The sequence below is a fragment of the Chelonoidis abingdonii genome, chromosome 15, assembly GCF_003597395.2.
Source record: "Chelonoidis abingdonii isolate Lonesome George chromosome 15, CheloAbing_2.0, whole genome shotgun sequence".
In the NCBI taxonomy this organism is placed as follows: domain Eukaryota; kingdom Metazoa; phylum Chordata; order Testudines; family Testudinidae; genus Chelonoidis; species Chelonoidis abingdonii.
In genome coordinates this window covers 11,617,919-11,628,674 of record NC_133783.1, presented here as the reverse complement: position 1 = coordinate 11,628,674, position 10,756 = coordinate 11,617,919, and the positions used below count along the sequence as shown (strand labels likewise).

Genomic DNA, 10,756 nt, shown 5'->3' with positions numbered 1-10,756 from the left:
TAGGAATGGCAATATACAAAAACCTGTAGGAGAGCACTTCAACCTCCCTGACCACACTATAGCAGGCCTTAAGGTGGCCATCCTGCAACAAAAAAACATCAGGACCAGACTTCAAAGAGAAACTGCTGAGCTTCAATTCATCTGCAAATTTGACACCATCAGCTCAGGTTGAACAAAGACTGTGAATGGCTTGCCAACTACAGAACCAGATTCTCCTCCCTTGGTTTTCACACCTCAACTGCTAGAACAGGGCCTCATCCTCCCTGATTGAACTAACCTCGTTATCTCTAGCTTGCTTGCTAGCATATATATACACCTGCCCCTGGAAATTTCCACTACATTCATCTGACGAAGTGGGTATTCACCCATGAAAGCTCATGATCCAAAACGTCTGTTAGTCTATAAGGTGCCACAGGATTCTCTGCTGCTTCCACTGATCTACGCTCCATCCACTTGCACCACAATTAGGAGCCGTGAAACAGCTTCCTTTAGAACATTTAATTATCCTTCCTTCATTGGCCCACTAGGGTCACTACATACTAATAAGGCTGAGGATTTCTGAAGCACTACCATTGTGTAGAACTTGGCTCTAGTCCTGATCCACAGCCCATTGAAGCCAATACAAAAGTTCATATTGATTTCAATGAGCTTCGATCAGGACTTTAATAAATGCTGAACTTTGAATCTGGCCCCTAGTAAATGCTGGACTCTGGACCCAGTGTTGATTGTACCCACAGTTTTCCAGTCATGATTAATTGCCAGTGAAAATTGGAGGCAATTTTTAAAAACCAGACTCCTGATCTGTAATGTCAGGTAGATTCCAGGGATTCAGTAGGCAGGGGAGAAGGGATTAGCTATTGTCTAGATTTTGTTAGCTAACCTCATAATTCTGAGGTTGCCATTCAATTCCCAGGAAATAAGATAACCATTATTGTGCTACACTACTGTGTTAATAGGGCAGTTTGTACTAGTTACCATCTATCACACTGCCTGGGATAAGGGTTAATGTGGTATATTTCTTGAGAGGATAAGAGAGGAGTTAATGTTCTGTATTTTTTTCTCTGCAGTCTAAATAAATCAGTGTCCAGGTGAATTGCTAAGTGCATCTAAAAGCCTTGCAAGAATCACAAGAACCTCAAGGGTAATTTTTAAAATAAAATTTAAAATTTCATTTTCAGCAGTAGCTGGGTGTCTGAGGGAGGTCACTGCTAGAAAGATTTGCTAGAGAAGTCACTGACAGACATCGTTGCATTCCTCTTTTTCTCCGCTTTGGACTTTTGGGAACAACAAATATAGTATACATAGGAAAAATAATATTTTGCAATTCTACACAGCTCCTTGCATCTGAAGATCTCAAAGCACTTGACAGACTAGTTAATTCTCACCTGTGGATGATACAGGTGTCAAGTGTTACTATACTCGTTTTACAGATGGACATAATGAGGCATGGAAGGTTAAGTGGGTTGTCTGAGGTCATGCAGGAAGTCAGAGGCAGAAATGGAACCTGACTCCCAGTCTTTTGCTGTAATCACTAGACAACAATCTTTCTCACTACATTATTGTTAGATTAAGAGCTAAGTCACTGTTTTTCTGATTTCCACTTCCTTAGTTTGATTACATTAACTACACTTTTTTTTTTATGTACAGTAATTGGGTCCTGCATGGGTTTCACTCCACAGCTTAATAGCATGCCAATTAGGGAACCGAACGGTGCTCTAGCCTTCATTTTCTTTTGCTGTGTACCTTAATTAAACTGGGTTCAGTAGGAGTCTAGATAAGTGCTACATATTCTTTGGTAATTAGCAATTTATAACTGCATTAGAGGTGGCCTAAAATATTCAGGAAGAGTGCAGGTGCTAACCCAAAGTAGTTATAAGTATAAAGTATATGTTGAAGCATTGCCTCCAGAGACTGGATCTAGCCTGGTAGACCTCTCTAAAGGCCCAAATCCAGTCTGGATGAACTGCTCCTAACACAGGACCAGTCAGCAGGTACAAGTGTTTTTATGCCCTGGGCCCCAGGGCTCAAACTTGCACGAGGGTCCCTGCAGCCTCAAAGAGCTGTTACAGCAGCAGAATATATATCTAGAGCACAGCAGTGCTCCATCCACAACTCTTTTCCCCTGGTCAACCATCCTATGCTAGGGTCAGCTCCACACCACTTAGGGTTTCCCCTACAGAGGGGGATTTCTGTCTTTCTATCAAGGAAGATAGATGAACAAGGAGATATGTATGGAGTTGGTTTTAAGCAGAATGTGTAAAAGTTGCATGCATGTTTGTTAGTGTCCCTCAGACTCTTGGCTAGTTGCTAACCTGGGACCCAATGTATCACTGTACTGTTCTAGTATTACAGTGTAATTCAACTGATTAAAATGACAAGGATAGGACCTAAATAAAAAAGTTCCTTTCTTTTAAAAGAGGCTTGAAGCATGATTACGTATTCTTCAATGACGAGGCAACTATTTGATAGCGGACCAATCCCCCAAATCTCAAAAACCCATCTCAAAAACATTATCTGTAAGCATGCAGTAGCAGACTGGGAAATACTAACTAATGCTTCACTGAACTCGATGCTGTGTTTTTTCTAAATGTCAGAGCCCACCATTGTTATTTGCCCACCCTGGTGGGTGCCAGATTCTTATTTAGCTGTACCCAACTTTTCTCTGTCATTTTAAATCGAAGAATTACCTTAAATCATCAACTGCCGCCAAGGAGTAGCATACAGGTTGAAGCATGTTTTGGAAAGGCTTATCTGTTTTCTCGTACTGATTCACTTCTGTCTGCCTTCTGACTGTCCACCTGAGAAGTGTTGGTTGGCTGTAGGGTGGGAAATAAAGCAACATTCATTTTCATACGTGAGTGTCTTCATCGCTCCTTTGAATTATATCAGGTGGGTGGAGCTAACTTTTGCACTGACACTAAAGACAAGTCATACCCTTTCTGTTCTAGCCAGCTCACCTTATCTTCACTCAGGGTCTGATGCCAAAGATTAATGCCCTTAAAGAGTCCCTCTCCTAAAATATCTACAGTGCTGTTCCCTCGCTGGTTCCCTCCTGCAATCCGCTACACCACCTCACAGACTTCCTCTGTATCTCAGAATGTCATTTTTGACCCATCCTCCACATATGGCCATTCCTGTAATATACCTGCTGGCTCCTGCTGAGATAGGAGTCCAGCTTCCATTGGTGCAAAAGGTACTTCATTTCTGTGGCTATCCCAAGCTACTCCTTTCCCTGCTCAGAAAGGTTTTATGTGGTCTATTAAAACACTGGCACTAGTACAGAACCCTGTGACACTTACTATTAACCTTTTTGCCATGCTGAAAATTGACCACTCCTTGTCTGTGTTTCCTCCCACTGACCATAAGGAGAAGAGGGAAGGACTCCTTGCTCCATTTTCATCTCCCTTGGACACCTGCAGAGTACAGTACGGCTCCTAGACCATAAAGTCATTGGGGGCAGAGACAATGTCTTAGTCTAGGAATATGAATTGTTCACTTGTTCATAGTGCTGAATAAGTGATTGCAAAATACTTGTATTATTTTGTGACACCTCTTGTGACACGCTTGGTATTGAGCATACCTTTTCCTCAAGGATTTCAGTGCTCTTCGGAAATAAGCCTTACCATGCCTTTGTGTTGTGGTGGTTATTATAGTATCATAGTCATGTTCAGATAGGTAAAAGTGAGGCCCAGAGCAGCCAAGTAATTTAGCCAAGGTCACACAGTGAGCCAGCAATAGCACACAGAATAGATGCCAAGTGCCTGGATCTAATCTTGCTTATACATACTGAATGTAAATCAGGAATAATTCCACTGAAGCGAATTGAGTTACACGAATATGAATTGAGAGGAGATGCTGGCACCAGGAGTCCAGCCTTTAACTTACTTGCTTGAATCACTCATCCACATTGTTAACCCAACCCAAATTGTTGGCTTCAGCTGGTTGATAGCGTCCCTTTGAGTAATTTAAAACTGGCCCTGGTGAAACACTCAGGGAACAAACCTGCTTTGTGAGAGGGACAGATAACATGTAGCCTAATAGCTCATTCCCATCTAATTTCTATGATGACATGGGAAACAAAGCAAAAGTGTATTATCTGGTGCAAAGGAAAAACAAAACACAGGCTATCCAGGAATGTGAATAGAATGCTCCAGTGAGGACAACAGACAAGCGCCTGTTGTATCCCCCTATGCATGACCTTACTGCAGAACATCTCACTGCACATAATACTTGTATTCTCTATGGGTAATCAGTCAGGCAGCTCCACTCCCACCTGAATGAGGATCAGCTGCTCTCGCTTCAATATATGTCACCTCCAACAATGAATGAGAAGAGATCTCTGGAAGAATCACTCAGGGGCATGAATGTTAGGGATTTAATGGACCTGACAGCAAGCAGCTGCTCAAGTTGGATTCATATATTTTAATAGTAAGTAAAGCACAGCGTGTACTCTCTGGGAACCATTTTACCAGTCAGCCATCTAACTGAGCACGGGGGCTGGGGAAAGGAAAGAGAAACAACCAGAACGGAATACACAATGGAATAGCATTTTTTTAAAGTTTTATAATACCTCTAAAAATACTAAAGACACAAGGTGGATGAGGTGATATCTTTTACTGGACCAGCTTCTGTTGGTGAGAGAGACAAGCTTTTGAGCTTACACAGAGCTCTTCTTCGGGTCTAAAAATACTGTCCAATATCCCTCTTCCTCCTGTTAGTTAGCCTCCATTCGTTTTGTTACCCATAGCAATTTTTGAGCCAGAGACTGTGGCATGTTCAGGATGAGCTGCAAAAGAACAAGAAGTGATCTTTCTTGTGCTTCTGTATGATCTATGAAAGTGGCTTGAATTTCTCCTTCTGCCCCTCCTCAGTATGCAAGAATTGGCAGTATACTTTTAAACACTTTGTGAGCCCTCTAATGGTTCTCACTGCCTTGTATGTTTCAAAAGTCACCAAATCCCAGAAACTCACTCCCTCTGTGTTTAATATAGATACATACCTATCTCATAGAACTGGAAGGGACCTTGAAAGGTCCTCAAGTCCAGCCCCCTGCCCTCACTAGCAGGACCAAGTACTGATTTTGCCCCAGATCCCTAAGTGGCCCCCTCAAGTATTAAACTCAGAACCTTGGGGTTAGCAGGCCAATGCTCAAACCACTGAGGTGTGTGTACGCATAATTAGCTAGGCCTTGTATGTTGTAGTTAATGAACAGTCAGTTGGACTGTTCTGTGCCATGCGGTTCCTTTCTGCTGGACTTGTTTTTCACATTTTTTTCCAAGCTACCTAAACCATATGACAATAGCTGCAAGAAAAAATGTTGCATCACAAGCAAAACTGTTGATGTTTTGCTTTTTGCTGATTTCATAACCACGGTGTGGGACAGACACCATCCCAGTTTTTATGCAAAATTTGGTAAAAAAAAATGTTTCTGTTAACAAAATGAAACCTATACTCCCCCAAGACAAGCATTTCATACAGAATTCTCCCAACCCCAAAATTTAGACATTATGATGCACTGTCGAGCAATTTAACTTGTTGCATCACTGGAGCATCTTAATCTGGATCTTACTTGTGTGACCAGTGGGGATTGCAAAACCCCTCTTAAAATTATATAGCACAAACATCAAATAACATATTTAATACACTCCCTCTTCCACCTGTACGTAGACTACAAAAAACAACACTTTCATATCTATGTTGTGTGTGCACATCTGTGTTTTTAAATGATAATTTTCATTTGCCTTTTATTGGCAGACATAGGAGGAGGGAAAATGTGGGCCAGGGGGACTAAGAGAGAGAAGATGAAGACAGAGTGGAAAAAATAATGCCCCTCATCTTAGCTCCAGTTCTTTGAACCCACAAGCTCTTCCAGAGTCATAGAGAGAAAGAACCTTTGAAAGTAATGGTCTTGAAATTTAATTTCCTCCCAGCTATTTAAAGATGGTTAAAAATAGAAAGGTAGTGAACACAAGGAAGCAACTGCCATTCAGAATAAAACTAACTAAATACTATGTAAGAGCTTTATAAAGAGGTTACTCAGACAGGGCCTAATCTGAACTGACTGAAGTCTATGGGAGTCTTGCCACTGATTTCAATGGGTTTTGGATTAGGCCACCCTCTGCCCCTTTCTGCCTTTGTAGCTGCACTTTGGATTCTCCCTCTCAGTTCCTTCTTCCATAGCGCAGTCCTTCCCTTATGCAGAAGGAGGTCTAAGGCTCTACACCTGCTTCCACCCAGCATACTGCTCCAACTGAGCTACAGTCCTCTAGACTTCAAGAATCAACCAGATTCAGAGCAGCCATTGCCCTAAAATGTTTTCCCCTTTAAAACACTCCAGTCCTAGTAAGGGATCCCTGGGGGAGTAAAGAGCTAGGATGAAATGGATAGTACTATACCCTCTACATCTCTCTCTCCTGATTTATAGACAAAGGAAGAGGAATAGAGGAGTAAGTGGAGGAAAGGGAAAGGAAAGAAAAGGGTTACAACAAGTAGAGATAATAGAGGTCACATTATATGAGAGTCTCTTAAGTACTGGCATTTTTAGAATTAAAACAGAGGTACCAGTAGGACAAGAGGGGAGGAGCTGACAGCATAGGAGTGGAGCTCAATAGAGCAAAGCAAGGCCTGAGTGAGTTCTGAGAAGGGATTTGGAGGAGAAAAGAGGGCTATTGTTCTAGGATGGGAAGCAGTGTGGAAAGGGGGATGAAGATGAAGGAAGGAGGATGAGACAAAGGGAGTCAAAAAGTGAGAAGATTGGGTAAACTGTAGAAGGTGTGAAATGAAGCTCTAGGTGAGGCAGATTCTTAAAAGAGGGGACAGTTACTTTTAAAAGAAGAACATTATACAGAAAGAGATAGAAAGTAGTGAAGGGACTAGAAGGGAAGCACAGGAAGATAATTTCAGCTATTGAGGATTATATTGAAAAGGGGAGAGGGAAGTATGCAAGTGGGGAGAGGAGACATCATAGTCTAAGGCACCAGGAGAACCTGGTGGGAGTTGTACATTTGGGGAATGTAACAGGGCAGTGTTTCTAAAGCAACTAAAGCTGGCTCCAGTTCCAACACAGTGAATTCCACAACTAAATCTTCTAAAGGAGCATCCAACTTAATCCACTAGGCAAGAGGCGCAGATTAAGCTGCTACACATAGCCTGTCAACCTCTATCTTGTATTACCTATCGTATCCTTGGAATTCAAAGCAACTTCCAAGGTCAAGTTTGGCTTTAAATATCTCACCCCACACTAGGGTGAAATCTGGGCTTCATTGAAGTCAATGGCAGTTCTGCCACTGCAATCGGGTCAGGATTCCAACCTTAGTGCACAGTTGCCAGATTTCACATTCAGATTTATATTTCTGACTACTTGATATTCATTTATGAGGTAGTTTATAACCTTTCTTTTGTTCCGACAGCTTACGCAAATCCATACATCCCTGCATTAATAGAATTTTCATTCGTCTATTATGTCAGAAGTAAAATTGCCTTTTGAGAGACAGAGAGAGAGAGACATATCTTTCTGATGTGAGTGTCTTATCTTATTCTTTTGTCTCCCTGTATTATTTGCACATGAAGTGAGTTGAGCTAACCTGGCACCATCAGCAATTCTGGTTTAGTCTTTTCAGTCATATTTCTCTGCAGGAAATCCATTCCCAGGTCCATGGATTCTTCAATTCATAAAGCTTTGTTAGTTTATGAGCCACTCTTGAAGATTTGTGCCATAACAGAGACATTTCCACTCCTCTTCATCAGCTCGTGGACTCATCCAAATGCAAGAGACAAACCTCAGGCAGTGTTCTTTTAGTAAATGTCAAGTTGCATTTGAGATGCTGACGAGAAGATTGACATCAGGATATGCTAGCAGGGGAGCATGAATCAATTGTCCTTTTATTGTAACGATAGAAGACAGTTTCCATGGAATTTGGAGACATTTAAGTCAGGAACAAGAGCTTCAAGAGCACATTATTGCTGATGTCATCTGAGCATTAGGACTGTGAAAATGAAATAGACTCATAGACCACCTAGTCCTTCACATTGCAGGCAACAGAAGATAACCCACCCACTCCTGTAATAGGCCCATAACATTTGACTGAGTTACTGAAGTTCTCAAAGCATGATTTAAAGACTTCAAATTACAGAGAATCCACCATTTACACTAGTTTAAACCCTGCAAATGACTTTTGCTCCATGCTGCAGAGGAAGGCAACCTCCCCACTCCACAGCATCTCTGCCAATCTGACCCATGGGAAAAAACAAATGACAACAGGCTTTCAAATTAGCACTGAAACAGGCGACCTACAATTTAAAAGATTCATGGTATACACGGATCACATCTCTTTCAGACTCCAAAGCAAGATCAAGAGCAACAGAATAAAAATGGTTGCCTTATTTTATGTGTTTGAATTTAAGGGCAAATATAAAGACACACAAATGTAAAATGTATCTGAGAAATGCTTGCCAGTTTCACACAACTCTTGGCACTACCTCAGCTCAGGAATGATTTTTAAAAATCCTGGTGGCAAAGTTGTGCTCCGACTGCATTGTAATAACAGCCATATTAGACTAAATTGATTGTTTGAAGCCAGTTTTTAAGACAGCAGTTTTCTGCAGAGTAGGAGGAGCTTGTAGATGGGAAGGAATATTGCAGAGTTTAAATGATTGCAACAGGTGCAAGTCAGTAGAAAAATCAAGCCCAGTAACTATAATTCTAGCTTCTGGACATATGGTTATATACAGGACCCACAGTGCCAATGATAGCAGAAATTAGCTTTTCTGATGCAGACACCTGCCTACTAGACCAGGAGGTAGGCAACCTGTTGTACACAAACTACTGAACAGCCAACAGAAAGTAATTGGTCACTGCTGAAGCTAGTTGAATAGCATTAATCAAGGGCTTGATCTAAAGTCACTGAAGTCGCTCGAGTCTTTTCCTTGACTTCAGTGGATTTAAGACCAGATTCCAAATAATGTAGGTCCCATTCCTACAACTCAGTCCTTGCAGGGGCCTGCCTATGTCGATCCACTTGCAAGAGTAGCAACTAATCTGGGAAATTTCAAAACACATTCTTTAATATATTTACTCATGATTTAGCCAGTCTTATGTAGCTGGGGAATTACTGTGTGAATATTCACGCAAATAGGAAGGTTGCAAAATAAGTATTCACAAATCCTTCCCCAAATCCTCCCAGCTCTAACCCATAGTTAACTAGCTCATTTGAAACACTGATGCTAAAGAGAGATGAGAAAGGTGACTAGCCACTTTAGAGCCTCCTGCTCTGGCATCTTGCTTTGTTTTGGAAAGAAGCCTTTTGAAAATGGGACCTCAAGTCCTAGTTGCCTTTTCTCTGAATAAACTTCAAATCACCTTGAGAGTTCTGTGGCCACAAAGACCTAGTGGCCCTCGTGTCAGGTTCCAGAAATTTTCAAAGAGATCATCCTGCCTAAGCAAAGAGGTCTGAGAACTTTGGGACATTTTTACACATGCAAGTCTTGAAAAATGCTTTCATTAATATGAGTAATATGTAAATATATTATCAATTTCTTCTTTATGGCAAAATCTGCTAACCGCATTAGCATTTGGGCTAAATGGTTGCTGTATGAATCTTCTTATAGCCAAATATAGATGCTAGAGATGGGAGCATATTTTTCCCAATAGACTCAGACTGTTGAGGGCAGATAGAGATATGAATTCAGACTTCCCCAGAGTTCAGGGGTGTTCAGATTTGGTGTTCTACATCAGCTCCCTTACAGAGGGAGATCTGAGCCACAAACTTGTATCTGGATTAAGATTTGAACTTCCCAGAGTTGAGGGATTAGATATTCTAATCCAATATTCTGGTTGATTTCTACTGATCAAAACAATACATGGATAATTATATACAGCACCCAGCCACCATTTTTATTACTTGGAGGGAGAATTCTACAGATTCCATTTACAATAGTCACCACAAGCTTCCTAGGGTAAAAAACAATGATTTAAATAATTGGAAGTTTGCTTCACTTTAAATAACTTTTCCAAATGTGAGATGCTTACCCAAATGTTTTCTCTTTTACCTCTTTTGGTCTATGTCATCAGGGCCAAGTGTCACAAATACTGAGAAAATAGCTTTGACATCAGATCTGGGGAAGAAATACTTTCTGTCTGTCATATGGACTGAGTTATCTAGATGGTTTCTGCACTGTTCTACACTGGTCCAGTTTGGTGTTTAAGAAGTCTAAACATTTTAACCAACTAAGGTATTGTTGGTGAATACCAATGGTGCTTGGTTGACAATACCTGGAGACTGAGGTCTTCCATTTCTTTACAGGAGAAGTACAGAATGGACTCCAGGCATGAAACCTTCCCCACTGTCCTCTAGTGTGCCTCAACCTTGTATTGGAAGGACCACTATATCTAACAAGTAGTCACTCATCTCTCTTGCTTTCAATCCTTGATATATCTGCCAAGACTGCCAACAAGATTTCCAATTAGCATAGGTTATTGCAATGGAGTTTTAAAACTTTAAGTGTTTCATAATATTCTGCAGGCTAAGAGAAGTGTTCAATGTTATTGTTAGCAGTCAGCCGACGTGCCCTTTCTCTATTGCCATGCAGGCTGCTTTCTCACAAGTTGTTCTTAAATTCCATAACTTGTTTTGTGCCATCTAAATAACCAATCACTTATACTTCTCTCCTTGCTCATGAACAACTCACAGCCTCCCTCTCGAGCAGCAAAGCTAAGAACATCACTTAATGCCTTTGTCTCAGTCTCCAAATGAGATGT

At 41.1% G+C, this 10,756-nt stretch overlaps 1 long non-coding RNA gene across 2 annotated transcripts in view; it reads right to left on the bottom strand.

Moving 5' to 3' along the window:
• The window catches only part of LOC116819835 (uncharacterized), a 46,193-nt gene extending 35,841 nt beyond the window's left edge, over positions 1-10,352 (bottom strand). For both annotated transcript variants that reach the window (XR_004372492.2, XR_004372491.2), the window contains exons 1-2: positions 10,271-10,352; positions 2,688-2,816 (exon numbers count right to left, since the gene is read on the bottom strand). This is a non-coding gene — a long non-coding RNA (uncharacterized LOC116819835). The remainder of the gene's footprint in view (positions 1-2,687; positions 2,817-10,270) is intronic.
• Positions 10,353-10,756: the final 404 nt, after the last annotated feature.